Below are 18,381 nucleotides of genomic sequence, written 5' to 3'. Positions count from 1 at the left end.
CCGATTCTCGTCTCGTGTTGACACTGGAGGCGATCCGCCGGACCGAGCAAACAACACCCCGGCGCGGCGCACGGCGTTCGGCGAACGGTCACGTTTAGCGCTAAATGTGCGGCGGGAATATGGGCGCTTTTGTCTTCTTCCATCCCGTCCCCGGCTGGAATTCGAGCGCCCCTTTGCCTCTTGGCCCCTGCCGCGCTTCCTCACACCCGGCGGCGCGCGTTGGAACCGTGTAAATAATGATAGAGTTTGCGCTACTACCTGCTATGAGCATTAATAATTTCGTTTAATGGGAAAACTGCGTGAGGATGGCGATACCGAGCCGCGGCGACGTGCCGCGAGACACTGTCGTAATTCACGCTTAACAGCATCGACTGGTTAAAACGCTCCAGCGAAATTTCCGCGAAATTTCGTGAAAATTTCGTTCGCACACGCACACGCCGGGGCGGTGCATGCGTGCGTGCAATCGGATCACGCGAAAAGCTGCGGCCGTGCGAAAATCGGTCTCGGCGATTTTTCGCCGATAAATCGATCGCGCTCGATACGCAAAACTCGCGACGCGCTATTAACAATTCACGGACGCGAATTAAACGTTTCGCGCCCGCGGCCAAATCTCACCGCGCGGGCTAACTCACCCGCCGAGCGCGTGAGCGACGTGTCAATTACATCGACTTTGTCCTACCGGATGAATGCGAGAATCTCGGGCTCGGTTCGAGTCACAACGACGACGACGACGACGACGACGACGACGACAACGACGCGCTTAACATCGGTCGTTTTGACGCGCGCCGATGCGCGCGGCCGAAATTTACATCGCACCTCACAAAGGCCCCCGGGGATTTTATATCGCGCTTTACTCCCCCGCCGCCCTCCGCGCGACAACGAAACGAGCCTTCGCGAATTTTATGCTCGCTCGTGCCCCAAAGAGGCATCATAACGCGCGTTCGCCGCGCGGTCGCTATAAAAATCCTCACTGGCTGCGTCGTGCTCGGCGATGCGTTCGAGATACATCGGCGCGCGATCGCTCCCCCCCCCTCATCCTCCTCTCGCCCTACCGACGCGGCTCTTAACTCCGCTCTTGGTCTCCCAACGAAGCACCGATAAAAAAACAAACTCCAGGGAGGAAGCCATAGAAGCTTATCGTCCTCGTGCACGATGCGTATCAAAGCGTTATTATTAAGAGAAAAAGGGAATAGTTTTACACGCGCACCCCGAGACGCGACTCCGTCAAGCGCACGATCGGCGCGCAGCAATTCCCCGCGGCTTCTAATTGCGGTCCGCGATACTTTCCGGCTGCATGAACGTCGATGTACAGATTTTTATCGGCACTTACGGGACGTAAACGTCGACCCGAGTGACGAATGTCGCGAGCCGCGGTTGGCCGCATTGTGCTCATCGCCTACGTCGTGTCATTTCCCGGAAACGGCGGAAAATGCCGTGCGACTCTCCCGATGTCCGTCTCCGTCCGTCATGCCGCGATATCTTCTTTGCGGAATTCAGCGTGCGTGCGCGAATGTGGCGTACAAGTGCCGTCCGCTTCCGTTTCCCACGTTTCCACGAGCCGGCGGAATAGCTGCGACCCGATCGACGAGATACCGTGAACCACAAAAATCCTCCCGCGTTTTCTCTCTCCCTCGTCCCCTTACGTGCGGCTCTTATTTCCTACGTTCCCCTCTTTTCCTCTCACTCTCTGCCGGTGTCTCCCTCCCGCTCGCGCTCTCTTCCTCCTCCCTGCTTTCTCCCTCGTCCGAGTTTTCCAGCGGCTCATCCGGATCCGCCAGCTTCCAACACAGCTTTATAAGCTTTATGACCGATGCGGGAGACCAGGCTAGCCGAGCTTTACGAGGGTTGTTTAAGGGCCCGCCACGCGCTCGTTCCGACCGCCGCTTTTTTCCTCCCCTCGACTCCCGTCGCCTCCCTTACGACTGATATTCTCACTTGTTCCTCTCCGGCACGGATCGCGTCGTAATTTCACCGGTCGTTCAAATCATCAACCTTGCTTATTCCCCCCGTGAATGTCATTGAGAGCTCGACACACGTCTCCACTCGGCGAGACGTCTCTCTCTCTCTCTCTCTCTCTCTCTCTCTCTCTCTCTCTCTCTCTCTCTCTCTCTCTCTCTCTCTCTCTCTCTCTCTCTCTCTCTCTCTCGACGCGGCATGCCGCCGCGCAGAGTTCCCATCGTCGACTCTCCCTTCTCGCTCTCCGTCGTTCATGCCGAAACGTTTTCTGCGGCTCGAAACCGCGCTCTAAGGTGCAACGTAATTTCCTACGTGCCTGACGCACCCCCGCCGCCGGAAACACGCCGGGCGCCGACAATGCGGGCGTCTCGACGCCGTTCGCCACCGACAACCCCCCGCGACGCCGTCGTCACGCGTCTGTAATCGGGGACTGAAGATACGCGACATGTATCGGGCAGATGAGAAGAGATATGTCCTTTCTTCAGATATTTCTTGCGTCTCTCGCTGTAATGAAATGAAACTTCAGAGAAATGTGCTCTCAAGACAATGAGAGCCGTGCGCGCAGGACGAGGTGGCCGCGAGCAATATCTCGCGAGAGGGTAACAATGTCGACGAGGTGTCGCACCTTGACGTACGCGCAGAGTATCGATCTGTAGCCATCTCCTAATGAATCGAATTGTTGTATGTATCTAAAAATAAAACACAGATTTCTCGGCACGTACGCGGACGTTATTATCCCTCGTAGAAAAAAAGTACTCTCGCCTTTCACTGGCTAATTCGTTTCGGGGAGAAAATTTCTCGTCCAGATGATACGCGAGAAGAGGCCTAAAACCGACGCGGTGCAATTTCCCAAGTTCCCCGAGAAAAGCTCGCGAGCACGGCGCGCAGAGAATTTTCGAGATTTCGCCCCCTCCGCCCCTCTTCGCCGCTATTCTCCGGCTTGTCCTTAGAACTCTACGCGCGATAAATCCAATTCGCACAGAGCCCGAGTTTCAGGGCCCCGAGCGTGGGGAAAACTCGGCTACGGCGAAAGTTCGGGCCCCATAAGGAATCGGAGGATTTATTAATCGTCCTCGCGGGCGCGGCCACTCCCAGCTGCCGTAAACGACCGGCCGTCGCGGGTGCCAACGAGTCGCGCGAGAGAGATGATCAGCGCGCGCCCCCGCAAAGTCGATCCCCGCAAACCGACCTCACGGAGCATTAATTCTGTCGCGCGGCGGAGAAAACGACGCGACGCGATATCGCTCTCTACCGCGGCGCTGACGGTCGGTCGGCACTTATGCTCGCGCCGCATATCGCGATTCGTTCCCGATGCGTTAATAACGCCCCGAGATAATTCCGCCGTCGACGTGTCCCGACGGCAAATGGCCCATTCGGTGCGTTACGACTTTTCGTGAGCTGCGGGCACCTCCACAAGCAGAGAGAACTTGCGCGTGTCCCGGCATCGAGATATAAACATCAGGCACTCTCGAATCTCGCGATATTACGTGGTCGTATTTAAAAATGAAATTTTAAAGGAATGTGTGTTACGGCGGGCGTCTCGCGTACACACGCAGGGTGGAACTTTCGGTCTCTCGGCTGTCCGATAAACGGAACAACGCGAGAGAGAGAAAAGACAAGAGAGGAGGAGGGGGGGGAGAGGGAGAGAGAGAGAGAGAGAGAGAGAGAGAGGCAGAAAGAGAATGCGCGCGCATGTACACAGTTTTACGACCGATCACAATGAGAGGAAGAGCGCGGGAAAGGGAGAAGTAAAAAGTCCGACCGGTCAAGAGTAGGAATCGGTTGTTATTTCCGTAAACGGCGAATCGAGTGGATACGACGCGCGGATTAAACGAGCAGAGTGGCGCGCAACGATCTGCCCCGCGCCGTTCGAGTTCGTTCGCATGGACGGCCTGCCGGCCTGAAACCCTCTCGAATTGGATTTGCTCTCTCGGTGGCGTGTTATGCCGAATTATTTGAGCGTTCCGCATATAAATTAAACCGTTAATGCAACGCGATTTTTGCGGCAGTCGGAAAACCGGGGAGAAAGAAAGGAGAGAGGGACTGAATATGCGATTACGCTGAATTTAACGTGCCATTCCCCCTCTCTTCCGTCTCTTCCGTCAATTTCGCCATTAAGCGCCGATTTTAATTCGAGCGGATTAATCATCCTCCCGCGATGCATTCGACACATCTTCGGCACAGCGCGCGATGCGCGCAAAATACATCCACCTTCACCTCCCGGTGACGGTGCGAAATCGACCATCGGAATCGCTCATACAGGTAGCGTGTTTCTTCCCAGTAGCGTGTTTCTTCCCGCCTGCCCCGTCCTTTTCCCCGATTAACTTACCGCCGATAAATTATGCCGGTCGCGAAACGCGCGATAATTCACGCCGCTTCCGCGCGCGAACGCAAGGGCGAAGGCGTGGCAGGCCGGAAGTGAGACGAACGATTTCACGTTCGCGCGAAGTAGCCGTAGCCACCCCCTTTCGCCGGCGCGCCTCGAGATGGCGAGCCAGCCGCGAGAAATACGGGGTACTATGCGTCGGACGACGACCGAAGGAAAAAGGAGCAGAGCGTAGCGGAGAACAGCCCCTCGCGTTCGTCCTGGGACACGCCGGCGCTTCCCGGGACGAGATGCGAAGGCGAAGTGAAGAAAAGAGGTAGAGATTGAGGATAAGTAATAAAAAATACCGTCCACCCCGGGATAATTAAAAGCAGGGAAAATGAAATAACGTAATAATCTCCCGTTGATAAAGCTAGTGGCTGCTCGGTTGTTAGAAACTTGCCGAAAAAAAAAAAGAATGACCGCCGTAATCGTCGCTGTGAAATAACGAGGAAATCCCGCGGCCACTCCCCGATATAAGTTTAATTTTTATATCGTTGGAGGCTGACTTGCATTATCGGGCGAAATAACAGTCTCTCGAACAGTGTGAGGGGTTGAAACGCGGTAGCGAGACGGTAGGTGGATGCAGGTGCGGGCGGGGGAGGAAGAGAGCAGGAGGTGGAAGCGTTTCGACCAAATTCCGAGCTGCGAAACGAATGTACGAGCTGGCTCGGTAATTAAGAAGTAAGGTGGGCAGGTCGACCCGACAGATAAAACTCGCGCGCACCTCGCGCAAACGTGCTCAAGCCCCAGCTACACCCCCACACAATCCCCTTACCCTCGTGGAATCTTCTCTCTCTCTCCCTCTCTCCCTCTCTCTCTCTCTCTCTCTCTCTCTCTCTCTCTCTCTCTCTCTCTCTCCCCGGGCGAGAATCCTAAGCGAGATACTATGAGGCTCCGCCGGCTGCTATCTCGTTTTTCCTCTCACCTGCAGCTCCTGTTTCCCTCCCCGTCCGTTTTTCGGTAGTTTCTTCGTGTTACCGGCCCCCTTCGCCCCTTCCGTCGTAGCTCTCCCGTCTTAATCCACGACGATATCACTGACGCTGATCCGCGAACGTGTCTCGAATCGCCGGGGGCCCGATGGAGGATTATGCTCCCAGGAATATCTGCCGAGGATGGTGAGAAAGGTGGTGGTTGGAACAGGAAGGGGAGGTGAAGAGAACAGCGAACCAGCTTGTCTTCGGGACAACCGGCAGCGTCGTGATTTCCGGATGCAGAAGTTACTATCGGATTCACAGATTACTCGCGATTACAACTATATTCGGACGTTTAACGCACCGCTCGCGAGTCGGATGCCTCGGACGACGGATGGCAAACAATTCGTTATTGTCACGTAGACGATTTACAAACAGCCGTTCGCCTGCCCCGTGCCCGTTTAATTTCACCGGGGACGAGGCGGTCCTGTGCGCGCGACGACTCGAATTTTAAGCGCATAAATAAAGTTTGCACAATGAGCCGGCGGAATTGAAATAAAAACTTTCGTGACGTGTCAGGGCGCGAAGTTTGCGTCACGGCTAACACCTCTGCAAACACGCCGAACAGACACAGCGCGCCGCGGTGTGTTTGGGAAAGTGTTGTACTTCCAATTATAACCCAGTGCGCGAGTTGCAAGTCTACCGTTTTCTATTTACTCGCAACTTACGACGAAAGAGAAAGAGAATGAGAGAGGAAAGACGGGAGAGAGGGAGGGAAGACGAAAAAGAACGCAGTCAAACGTAATGTAATACGTTTCTCTCTGTATACATGCGTGAACGCACAAGAGAAAAAGAAGAGAGAGAGAAAGAGAGAGAGAGAGAGAGAGAGAGTGAGAGAGAGAGAGAGAGAGAGAAAGCGCGAGTCGACGGACCGGATCACGGTTATTTTTCCGCATTTTGTTTATTTACCATTCCGTTTCGTGCGCGGCGAAAGGGTACATTTGCATGGAAATTCTTCCCGACGTTCCCCTCGAAAGGTGACGTGTACAAATCCACTGTCCCCATTTCGTGCCAGAAAAAAGATTAAAGTATTTACCTCGGGACATAAATTGCGACTGAGAAAGGGAAGGGTGAAAAAAAAAGAGTATTGTCGCGCCTCGCCGAATTCCCGGGCAACGAATACATATGCCTTTTTTGCTCGACTTTTTTTTCCGTCAAAGACTGCGTGTGTGAGCTTTTTGCGATCCTCTCTGTCTTTCCCTCCCTGCCTCCCGCTCATCCTTCCTCTCTCTCTCTCTCTCTCTCTCTCTCTTTCTCTCTCTCTCTCTCTCTCTCTCTCTCTCTCTCTCTCTCTCTCTCTAACTCTCTTTGATTCCGTCGTACATAAGGTTGTGCCTGCGGCCAGAACAGATGCCATTATCAGCACGACTCACGCATAGAGACTTTCCGTCGCGACATATTTCAACGAGAAAATCGATGGGGTTGCTGCACCTACGAAGCTTGCCTACGAAGAATCTTTTGCAAAACACAAAGATAACGAAGCGTAGCGCGTTTTAGAAACTTCAACAACGAAAGGAGCGTGTATTTTCTGGAGCGATGGAAACAATGACTTGTTTCCAATAATATTTAGACTCCTTCTCTTCTCGGCTCGCTCCGTTGGGTGAAATGTATTACAATTTAGCGAAGTAAATAAACCCCCGCAGTTATGCTCTAATAAACAGGAAAACGTTACATCGGAAATTGGATAATATAACAATAAGAAGAAAAACACAGGAAGCCCCCTTTTTATCTACGGAATTTTTTGCGGAGTTTATATGGAGTGTTTAAACGCGTTCATCGAGTTGTGCGGAAACCTACAATTGCACAAACGAGCGAAGGTATGAGTAATTGAAGTAATATTTATCCTTCCGATGCGCGTACCTCTGTGTGTGTGTGTGTGTGTGTGTGTGTGTGTGTACGATATATTATTTCCCCTCGAATATATTTTAGTAAAGTATACGTAAAATGACACTGGGAGCGGCCTGCTAAATAAATAAATATGCGCATCGCCCGACACAGTCTCATCGCATTCATTATGCGCGCGATTCCCCTTCTCTTTGGCGGAGTGAAAAAAGATGCGAGAACGAGAGGATTCGCAAATGGAAATTGGCTGCATGACGGAGACAGAAAGAAATATTTACTGCGCGAGAGTGGCGCGAGTTATAACTTATGCAGCGGAGCTAGAAGAAACATAAATAGACGGCGCTGTATCGAAACGCGAGAATGATTCCGCTCGCCGGTGTGAAAAATCGCGGGTAGGAGGATAGGGGGAAGAGAGGAGGAGAGAGAGAGAGAGAGAGAGAGAGAGAGAGAGAGAGAGAGAGAGAGAGAGAGAGAGAGAGAGGACGGAACACGTAGGCACTTCCGGCCGGAAATAAAACCACTTGAAGCATTTATGGCGATGAGCATAACGGATAAAGTTTATCAGCGAATAAAAATCGATATCGCCGGCCGGCAGCTCGTCGCGGCGCGACTTAAGCGACGGGGAATTATCGGAACCGCGTTGAATTATTTTTCGCGTTTATAATATGCGCTCTCTCGTGTACCCATTGTACCCATGAGAACAACGCTGTCACCATGGCGTGCAAGCGTCGTTTTACGTTTTTATTTTCAGTCGTGGCGCACTAAAACTCTAAAACCCCGAAACCCTTTTAATTTTACTGCGTTCACCCTTCGCGCGTACAATGCCGGCTTGCGACGAAGGAGAGAGAGAGAGGAACACGACGTTCGCGGCACGCACGGGGTGAGAACGGAGGTGAGAGAAAGAGAGAAAACGTGCAACCGAGCTAACCGTGCCGAGTCGAGCCGAGCCGAAGGGTGAGAATACGTGCAAATGGAAATTGGTTGCAAAGGAATATTTACTGCCGGCAGCATGGTTGGATAAGAGGCCGTAACTTATGCCGCGGAATGAGAAGGAACGTAAAGAGGAATGCACTGACTCCGGTGCAGTGACTCCGAGGTAGCGAGAACCACCAGGTCGTGTGTTGCGGCGTACCCGTGGCGAGAGAGGCTACGAGACAGAGACAGAGACAGAGACAGAGGCAGAGGCAGAGAGAGAGAGAGAGAGAGAGAGAGGGAGAGGGAGAGAGAGAGAGAAAGTGAGAAGGGAGGGCGAGAGAAAGAGAGAGAAAGAGAGAAAGTGAGAAGGCAGAACGAGAGAAAGAGCGGTGATCCGCGCCAACGTACGTACGTGTTAAGAGGGATGAAGTATCTGAAAGGCACATCATACACCGGACACATTGATCGATGGACTCGTTGAGCTCGGAGGGCCGCGATAGAAGCTAAAGGGACGAAGATAAATTAATACCATGGAATTTCGGGGAATTGAGAACACAGTCCAGTCGTCGCCTGTCTGAGCGCGCTTTCGAAATGTACTTTCGACTTTTCGGCCGTCGGGCTCATTGCTCCGCATCGGGCTTCCGTCCTTCCAAGCCGTCTCCAATTTTAGAGGCTTCTAATTCGCCTTTCACGGAGCGTGAGGCTCCCGTTCAAAAGGCTCTCGACATGCGCGAGTCCGAGCCAACTCCGCCATAAGCGCACGTGTGCGCACGTAGGCGCACCTCCGCGCCTTCATCGGCCACCATCTTCCGCGATCGAGCGCGCCTCGGCTAACTTTGGATTTCACTAGGGTCTGCGAGCCACGAGCCGGCTATTTGCGCGTGTTAATCGTCCCGAAAGTGGGTACTCGAGATCGGAATATACGTGGCTCTGCTATGGGATGCGCGCACAGATATAGCCTCCGCCTCTGCCTTACTAGAAATCGATGCGGCCAGTGTGTAACACACGTGCGGGACGACGGAGGGACTCCGGGGCTGTGCGCGAATCTTCGGCCGTGATTTGCCGTTTGCGAATTTGCACACGCGAGGAAGTCGAGTAATGAGGCACTTGTGAGCGAGCCGAAATACACCGCGCGAGAAGAAAATGACCGCGAAGTCGAGGCGAAATTACGACCAGCCGGCTCCGCCAACGGCGCCGAACACCGACGACCGAGTAGTTGTTTTACCAAAATCGCGGGCGGACCGAGCGCGCTTCCATTTCCACCGGTAATCCGCAGAATACTTGGCGCAATTAGAAGCCGGCCGCCTAAGAGACGTCACTCGAAGATCCTAACGTCGACGGCCACACCTAGCCCTTCGACGGGTCCGTGATGTCCCGCCGGCTCCTTCATCCCGCCTCTTCCCAACTTCGTTTATCGAGGGAACTTTTGCTTCCATTAGCCCATAATTAACTGAGTCAAGTAGCCCAAGTCGACAACGTCTACCCGGGCGGTCTTCTCGTGCTTCCCCGGAATCGACAAATCGTGTCTTCCATCCGGTGACTGCGAACGTCGGAGGAGAGAGAGAGAGAGAGAGAGAGAGAGGGGGGGGAGAGAGAGAGAGAGAGAGAGAGAAGGACCGAGAGAAGGAAAGAGGGAAGGAAGAAGAGAGAGAAAAAAACGAGGGAAATGGAAAGAGCCAGAAACGGGGTTAGCCGCGCGGAGGAGGATTCGAAAGCCGAGGGAACCTTTCGTCGAATTCGTTAATCCCGCTGCCCGGTCGCCCTTTGTGGCGGACTTCGGAATTAAATTTCCGGTCTTACGGAATCCGAGGAATCCTTCGTCGGTCGCCGGTCCGCCGGTAATTCGATCAGCAATCATCCCCGAGGTCGGCCGTCGACGGCTACGTCGCCTCCTTTACGTGACAGCGTGTACAACGTCGCTTATGTACGTCCCGACGAGATAGGTAAATAAATGAAAGCGATGCCGCATGAACCAAGACTTCCTATCTATCTCTCTCTCTCTCTCTCTCTCTCTCTCTTCTTGTCTTCTCTCCCTCCCCTCTCTCGTACATTCCACGCGGACAGACGCGGGAACGATATCCGCGAGATAAAGAGACAGACGTGTGCATATTTGTAGAGGGTAGTAGTAGTTGGGGGAATGATAGACGTAATTATATATTATCGACAACAGACTAACCCCCCGCGATTGCGTCGGCTTTCATTTGCGCCGCAATTGGCACGGGAAGGACGGTAGATAATCATTAATTAATGGGCAACCGGATACACAGCTTTTGTAAAATGCATCATAAATGCGATGCTAATCGCGTCATTATTGAACTCGTTGATCGAAACGACCCCTCCCCCCGCCCTCATGCTTCGCGCCGAATTGCGGTCGCTGGTGCGAGCGATCACGGCGACGGCGGCGGCGACGACGGCGACGGCGACGGCGACGGCGAAGCGCGACGCTGTTTATTAACAATACTAACGAGAGACGCGCATAATTCACGTGTACTCGTGCGATAACGTTAGAAATAGCTCGATGCAGCTTTATGCACGCTGCACTCGGCTGCGCCTCAGGTCTGCGCGATGAACGGGGCTTTGCCCAGTCGGACGTGAGACAAGCAGCTAAACGCACGTCCGCCGATCCCAATCCTCCGTTCGTGCATGAACGCCGAGACAAGTGTGTAGCTGCTGGAACGAGCCGTCCATTTGCATTTCAATGCCCTCGTCGGTCCGAGCGATGCTCCGTTTCCCTTTCTCGGTGGTTGTAAGCGTCAGGTTTGAATCGCTCATTTAAGGCGGTCTCTGACTTTATCCGCGTAATATCTCCTTAAAACTTAGTATGCACATGCGGAAGGCGCCGAAGTTGGTCGCTGTTAATCCTTCGTGAACGTTGAGGCGATTACGAGGCGCGTTAGAAGACGTCAAGCGAGTTACGTGCCTCGAATGTCTGCGGGAGATAACTCGGCGCGGCGGAAAAAAAAATTCACGTGTACATTCGCGCAGTGCTAGCGGAAATCACGGAAATCACAGGAAAGAGCGCGTTTCTCCTCTCGCGGAGACTCCTTCGCGAGGAACGCGCTTCGCTTCTTCTTTCTTTCGATCGCGCCGCCCGCGTTCTCCGCGAAAATCGAATCTATCGATTCTCACCGGACGGACGAATCAACGGACGATGTTCCGATGTAATTCACACAGGGACGAAATACGCGAAATTACCGTCATAATCCCAAATGCTGACAGATGCTGACAGTGCAACACACACACACACACGTGCACGCGCGCGCGCGTGCGCGCACGGAAACTTCCAACGAGCTAATCGATTCCGCTCCGAACTACGATCCGCAAATTTCGACCATCTGTTTATGGGGGCGGTGATTACCGAATGAAATTACGTACACCTGTACGCTCGCGGTTCAAGTGCATAAATTAATGCATACCTACCTACCCATCTACCCACTTCCCGCAACCGTCCGAACTTCCTTTCCTCCGCGGACCTCGCGCGCTCGGCGCGCCGAGCCTGGCACCGAGAGGGACATCGATTTTCTGCCGAGCAATTCGCTGTTCATATACCCGACTCTTCGCATGGAGATCGTGTAAACACGAGACGACGGCCGCGCGCGCGCACACGTGTGTGTATGTGTGTGTGCGCGCACGCGACACCAACGGCGAGGCTTCAGGTAGACGAGGCGAGTGGAGAAGAGCGTCGTCGTCGTCGTCGTACACTCTCCCACACACAATCGCGCGGAGGCCCCTTTACACGACGGATGAGTTTAGATTGATATTGGCTGGCGAATGGATTTATCTAAAATTAGAGCCCCGTCCCGTCACACGGACTTATAGGACGTCGATTCTCCCGTACTCTGACGCACCCGCACAGCGATACAACGTCACGACGTTGCTTCTCTCTCGTTGCGGCTAAAGTTAGCAGCGGCTGCTTTTGTCGATACCGTCCAATTACGACCACGCAGACGACGACGACGACGACGACGACGACGACGACGACGACGACGACGACGACACCGATGCGTTAACCAACAGCTCTTCGGTACGTATTGACGAGCGATTTAAGCTCAAGTTGCTCGCTGCAAGCAAGCCGTCATCTTGTCCAACGAGACTCGAACAGAAACAATTTCCCGATCAGTCGTCTCGTGAACCCGACGAATGACTAACGTCGTCCACGACTAGCCTTATATCAGCTTCTCTGAGATCGTCTTCCGAGATTTTCGGAAACGCGCTCGCTCTCGGCCGCCCGTCGGAAACGCGTCGGATTTCCGCGCAAACAATAGACGGGAGTTTCACCTGTTCGGCCAATAATATGGAGCGCAGTGGCACGAGCAGAAGTTCTGCCGTCGAATCTTGTAGCTCCTCGGAGACATTTCTCACGTAACGGGCGGACGGACGATTAGATTTGGATCCGCAGTTTCCGAGATCTCTCGGCGATTTCGAGGGAGCATTACGCCCCTTAGGCAGATCACCTACAGCCTTCGACCTCTTCTGCCTACGAGCTTAGGCCAATTTCGACGTGTCGCGTCGAGAGAGGATGTTGGCCTGCGAGAGAAGGTTCCTCCCCTCTTTCCCTTTTCCTTTTCGCGATATTACACGAGGAACGTCGTGCAGGAAAAAAAAGGTGGATGATGGAGGGGAGGAGGAAGGAACGAAAGAGTCGGTGAGATATGCAGGATCATGTTGACAGTAGGAGGGGCGGATGCAAATGAGAGTCTTTCTCTATTTCTTCCTTGCTGGATGCTCGTACGGATTACAAAAGAAGAGTCGGAGGCGGATCAATAATGAGAGAACAAAATCTTGAGGAAAAAATTTGCTTATTTTTAATCAGATTTAGGTACGAGTTCAATTTAACCGGGATGAGCGAGAAAGGGTGGCGGAGAAAGAGTTCGGCGCATCAGGTTGGGCGAGAGAGAGAGAGAGAGAGAGAGAGAGAGAGAGAGGAGAGGAGAAAGGTCGGACGGCGCTATGCGCTGATTCTTGCTTAAATTACGGCGGACGTTTGCTTTTGCAGCAATTGCGAGTGGCAGTCTTATAAAGTTTAATAGCCAGCAGCGCGTCGTAGTTCGCGTTCGATTAACCGGGCATCGCATGAATTTCAAAAGAAAGCATCGCGCTCCGTTGCAGTTTCAGTGTACTCTCGGTGCAAATGAGAGTTGGATGGAGTTCGCGGAATTCTAAACTAAAGTCACGTTCGCGGGCCCGTCGTGCAAACGCATTTATAAAATACAGACGTGACATTTATGATGAACTATGCGAGCTATTTCAAACACTCGCAATCACATTAGCGCTTCGATGAAATAAATTATTTTTAACAACGCCGCGCGCGGGCGCGCGAGCGAATTCGCTCGCTCTTCGCGTGGAAAGTCCGCGCTTTAACGCTATTTCGCTCGATTTCGCGCCGTTCGTTGGCGCGCTGCAACATTTATTAATTCGTTGTTTATCGGCTGCAAATCGACAATTATTCGATATATGAACGCCAGGCATTTTTCTCCCTGTTCGCATTGTTCGCCCAAAGCTCTTCCGTTCCACCATCGTCGAATATCCCGGCCCGATTGAGCCAATCGAAGGGACTCAAATTTCATGAAACGCGCAAATAAATGCAGCCGTGTGATGTTTAAAGTAACCGCGGTGTATACGTGTCGCGTCGTTATTCGGCGTGCAGTTTGCACGTGACACTCAAGAACAAATAATAGAGCGCATAAGGTGTTAAAATACTTTCGGTATAGTGAATCGCGGGCAGCTTCAAATGCTCCGCGTACGCGAGAACGTCGGCACGTACGACGGATTTCACGTGCAGGCAGTTCAACATCAACAAACTCACACACACACACACACACTCTCTCTCTCACTCTCTCTCTCTCTCTCTCTCTCTCTCTCTCTCTCTCTGGCGCACAAGCGCGAATTTTACAGACCCGTAAAATATATTGGTTTTCTTTATGTCCGCCTGGCAGGTTCGTTAAGTGTGGCTATTTAACAATTTACGGTTAGCATTTCCCTGCCGGAAACGCTTCCCGCACGACGGAACCGCCGTCGTCCGGGCTACCGATGTGTTGTGCCCCCGAACGCGGCATTTATTTCCAGCGAGCGAATATTCCGCGAAATTCAGCGAACGATTCCGAGCGAATAATCTACGACGGTGCGATTTACGGAGCTTCGTGACCGAGTTCTCCTCCCTAAACAGATCGATACTCGCGAGTGGCGACGACGTGAATTATTTTATTATCGGATGGGTTCTCTCTCTCTCTCTCTCTCTCTCTTTCTCTCTCCCTCTCTCTGTGACTATTTTTCTATCGGAAAAATATACATTAATGCGCAGGAGAATAACGGCTCGACATCTCGGATGCACGACAGCGCAAAAATTCTCGATAATTATTCGTCGACGCAGATTAGATTCGTTTTCGTGCGTGTGTACATGTATGGGATTAGATGAGAATCGCGTTAGACCACAATGGGCGCGAGGGAGACAAGAAAGGAGGAAGTAGTAGAGTGAACGAAAGGAGCAAAAATTCCACCTTTCAAGTCCTCCATTTTCCATCTTCACTAGCGTTCAGAGTCCATCCCTTCTCGACACGCTTTCCGTCTGAATATCTCGAGCTTTGCTCCCGCGGTCTCGTTCGTTTCTCGCTTCTTCGTTTTTTCCTTCTAACGACCGAACATAGCTTGGCCGTGACAAGTGTATCGATCGCCTGCGCCATCCTTCTCTCTCTCTCTCTCTCTCCTTCTTGCCTCTCACGCACTCCACTCCGCCGAAAGAAATGCCGCTTAAATGCGCGCGGTAACCCTCCGGAATGCCGTCGAAAATTCTGCACCAATTTATTCGTAGCGGCCACCCCGCAATCCGATGGCGATTGAACGGGACACGCGTGTGCCGCTTCCCTCGGTGTGGAACTCGTCAATCTGTAAGAATAACGAGTTCTTCTTTTACTTCCTAACGAATCCTCCAGCGAAATCTCATACGTGCAAATCGTCAGACAAGGGCGACGAGGACTCCAGAGCCGGAAATTGAATCGAAACTATCGACTCGTGTGCATTTTGCACAGTCCCGAAAGTCCCCCGTAGATATACACTCTGCAGCGTTTATTTTCAATGAGATTACTCGCTTCATAAATCAGGGTAACGTAGCCGATCGACTAAGGTCGATTACACCGTCGAGCGCCGATTATCCATTCGCAATTCTATTCGCAATCCACACTCGATTGCACGAGACGGGGGAAATCCGCGATCTTTTTTTCGATTAAGTCCCCGTATAACCAGATTGCGAAATCGACGGGGGGGGGGGCGGATGGGGAGAGGGGAGTCCAAGGATTTTCGCGCCGAAGACTTTCTGTTTTTTTCCTCTTTCTGTTCCCCCCCCCTCTCTCTCTCTCTCTCTCTCTCTCTCTTCTCTGTCGTCCTGCAGCGTTTCCATCCCTTCTTTCCACTGACCCGAAACCTATCCCGACATCGTGGAACGCCGTCGTGTACCCTTGCCTTTGTGCTCGGCTACTTCCGCCAGCCTCGTAGCTACCCTTCCCTTTCCTCCGGTCACGCGATCGCTCTTACGGGGATTTTCCAGACTGTAAATTGCAAAAGTTCTAATGCGACTCTCACGATATCACGTCCCTAAGCCCGGCCGTTGTTTCTTCTTGTTTCAGATCCTGAAGCGGCTTTCAGGATCCGACCCGGCGCGCTCAGAGGGTAAGTTTCAGTTAATAATACAGGAGTAATCAAGATTGACCTGTAAAGGTGATAATCGCTTTAACGCAGATTGAATTTGGGAATTGTTCGCGGCCCTTAACGGGCAAACGTAGTTAGCTTGTATGCGCGCGCGCACGTTTCGCTCAGGCACGCGACGCGACTGTGAGATTGCGCGCATTCGTGACACATTCTCTCGATAGAGATTAATCTCACGCGTAATATACACACACACTGCCCATCGGCAAATCCTCCGTCGAGACGCTCACTCGAATCGATCAGTCTGTGGCCCAAAAACGTGCCACTTCCGACTCTCAGGGCGCTACATAAGTTCCAAGACCTCCAGGAATGCCGAGAACTCACGAAACTTCGGTTCGATTTAGGGATCGCTTCGGATCGCCGGACAATCGGAACAATGTTGGGTGCGGTCTGGTTAATTTGTGGTTCAAAATATTCGCCGAGGACTCGGAGAAAACCGCGACTGCCAGCCCCCTCCATTCCCCTCGCGCCGTGGGTGGCCCTGTTTGGTGAACGCGCCCCTCTCGCCCCGTGCGTTCCGCGAGCACTCGGGCGTATTTGAAATTTATCGAGGTAACAAGAGGCAGCGTGATGGTACGGAGGGATATCCCCCTCCTCCCCCCCTCTCTCTCTCTCTCTCTCTCTCTCTCTCACTCTCAGGGCTCTCGAAAAGTTCGCCGTTCTTGTAAAGTGCTCGAAACAATTCCGACGCGAGCCGACGTCGACGGCATCGCTTTTGTATCGAGAGCACCGGGACAGCGAAAGTTTTTGCATTCTCTTGTCACGCGGCGCGATTTATCCCGCGCTCGGAATATGCAACAACATTTATGCGCGACGTAAAAATTCTCGCCGTCGCTGTATGTGCATGTGTGTGTGTGTGTGTGTAACGTGCGCGCGCGCGCGCGCGCGCACGAAACGCGGAACGAAATTCGGTCGAAAATATTCCGCGGCGATCCGAGGAACTCTCGACGTGTCACGACAAAAATAACCGGATTCATTCTCGTCATCTCGCGGCGTTAATTCCCTCCGTTTTATCAGCGACGATCGGACCCCAGACGGGCAACAGAGGGAAAAAAAGCAAATCTGTCCGCGTCACAGGTATAACTATATTCATCTTAGTCGAAATTAACGAAGATGCGGCTGTCAATAAGGCGGTCTCGACGAGACTTATATTTTCATGTAAATCAACTTCGACCGGTGAGCTGATGACCGTGCGGTGCGGAGCTGTTACTCCGGACTAGAGCCGGACGCGTCCGAGGTTCCCCTTGCGTCGCGATGACCGCGTCTATTAATATTTTTGCGAGGGCATAGCGTGAAATTTTGTCTAATAGTTGCTTTGATCGCGCGACGAGTCACGTAGCCGTGTTATTAATGCCCGCTCGCGGCGCGACGCGTATGCATATGCATACTAATCTTAACACCCCGAGTACACCCCGCTGTACTGTCGGAGAATCGAGCCTGCGACGTTCCTCGCGCTGCGCGGATACGCGTATGTGTAATTAAATCTGCTATTAAACGTACGTGCAATTAAGAGCCGGGGTATCGTTTGACTTGAAATCCCCGACACGGCGCGTCTGGTATAAACGAAGCGTAAACACGAAATTACGACGCTCGCGGGCGTGTAAAAATTTTAGAGCGTTCTATTTGCCGACTACGGGCGCGACGTCGACGACGACGACGACGACGACGACGACGACGACGACGACGGGGATGACGACGATGACGGTGCACCGACGGGCAGCGGCGACGACGTTATCGCGCCCAGCTGCCTGAATGAGGCAGCCTTCCTGAAAGATTCGCAAAATTACGTCCGTCCGACGCCGACGTTCGCCCCCGCTGAGGATGAATAAATTAAGAAAGGAGCCATAGTCGGCTTTTGGCGGGCAAAGTCTGCGTGCGTGCTTAATTAAATTTAGCGCCGCGCTCTTGGCGCGGACTCTCTTCTCTCCTTCGGCCGGCGTTGCTCCTCCTCCTCCTCCTCCTCCTCCTCCTCCTCGACGTTCCTCGACACGCTCCGCCGGAGCCGTAGAAAATAATATACACTCGGCGAGCGAATTATGCAAATGTTTGTTTACTTCCCGTAGCGTACGTGGCAGCCGCGAGCGGCAGATGCCAAAGTTATGAAAACTTAAAAATCATATCTCGCCGCATTCGCCAGTGCGATTCGCCCGGAATCGCGGATGAATCCTAAAGCAGCACTGCCGGATTTTGCGCCTGCGACTTTGACGCTGGACATTAGGGGATGTCTCGTTTTCCGTGCGATCGACATCGACGGCGGGACGACGCTCGGGATCCGCGGCGACCGTTGTACTCTTGCTGCCTCGACCAAGTTCCACCGTTCGACGAAGATAACAACAAGCACTCGCTCTCTCGCTCTCTCTCTCTCTCTCTCTCTCTCTCTCTCTCTCTCTCTCTCTCTCTCTCTCTGTCTTTCTCTTTCTTTCACACGCGCGCGCGAGTGCTTCCGATCATTCTTATCGCCGTCGCTGCAAAAGCGGGAGATTAATATGTTTTCATGCTCCGCGAATTTACTCAAAGTCGCTGAAATGGTGATTTAAGTTTGCCCTTTAATCACAGTCGATGGCGGCGACAGCGGTCGTGGGCTTCTCCCATAAAACCGCGAGCGTCATCCCGAGACAAAACATAGTTTCC

The 18,381-nt window shown here is 52.8% G+C and overlaps 1 protein-coding gene across 2 annotated transcripts in view; it reads left to right on the top strand.

The window, feature by feature from the left end:
- The window catches only part of LOC105186304 (protein turtle), a 157,636-nt gene that overhangs the window by 35,393 nt on the left and 103,862 nt on the right, over positions 1–18,381 (top strand). For both annotated transcript variants that reach the window (XM_011146396.3, XM_025304171.1), the window contains exon 2: positions 15,672–15,714. The gene's annotated coding sequence lies outside the window, so the exon portion shown is untranslated. The remainder of the gene's footprint in view (positions 1–15,671; positions 15,715–18,381) is intronic.

This window comes from Harpegnathos saltator, unplaced genomic scaffold, assembly GCF_003227715.2.
Source record: "Harpegnathos saltator strain DR-91 unplaced genomic scaffold, Hsal_v8.6 scaffold594, whole genome shotgun sequence".
NCBI classification, from domain to species: Eukaryota; Metazoa; Arthropoda; class Insecta; order Hymenoptera; family Formicidae; genus Harpegnathos; species Harpegnathos saltator.
This window is presented reverse-complemented; position numbering and strand designations above follow the sequence as displayed.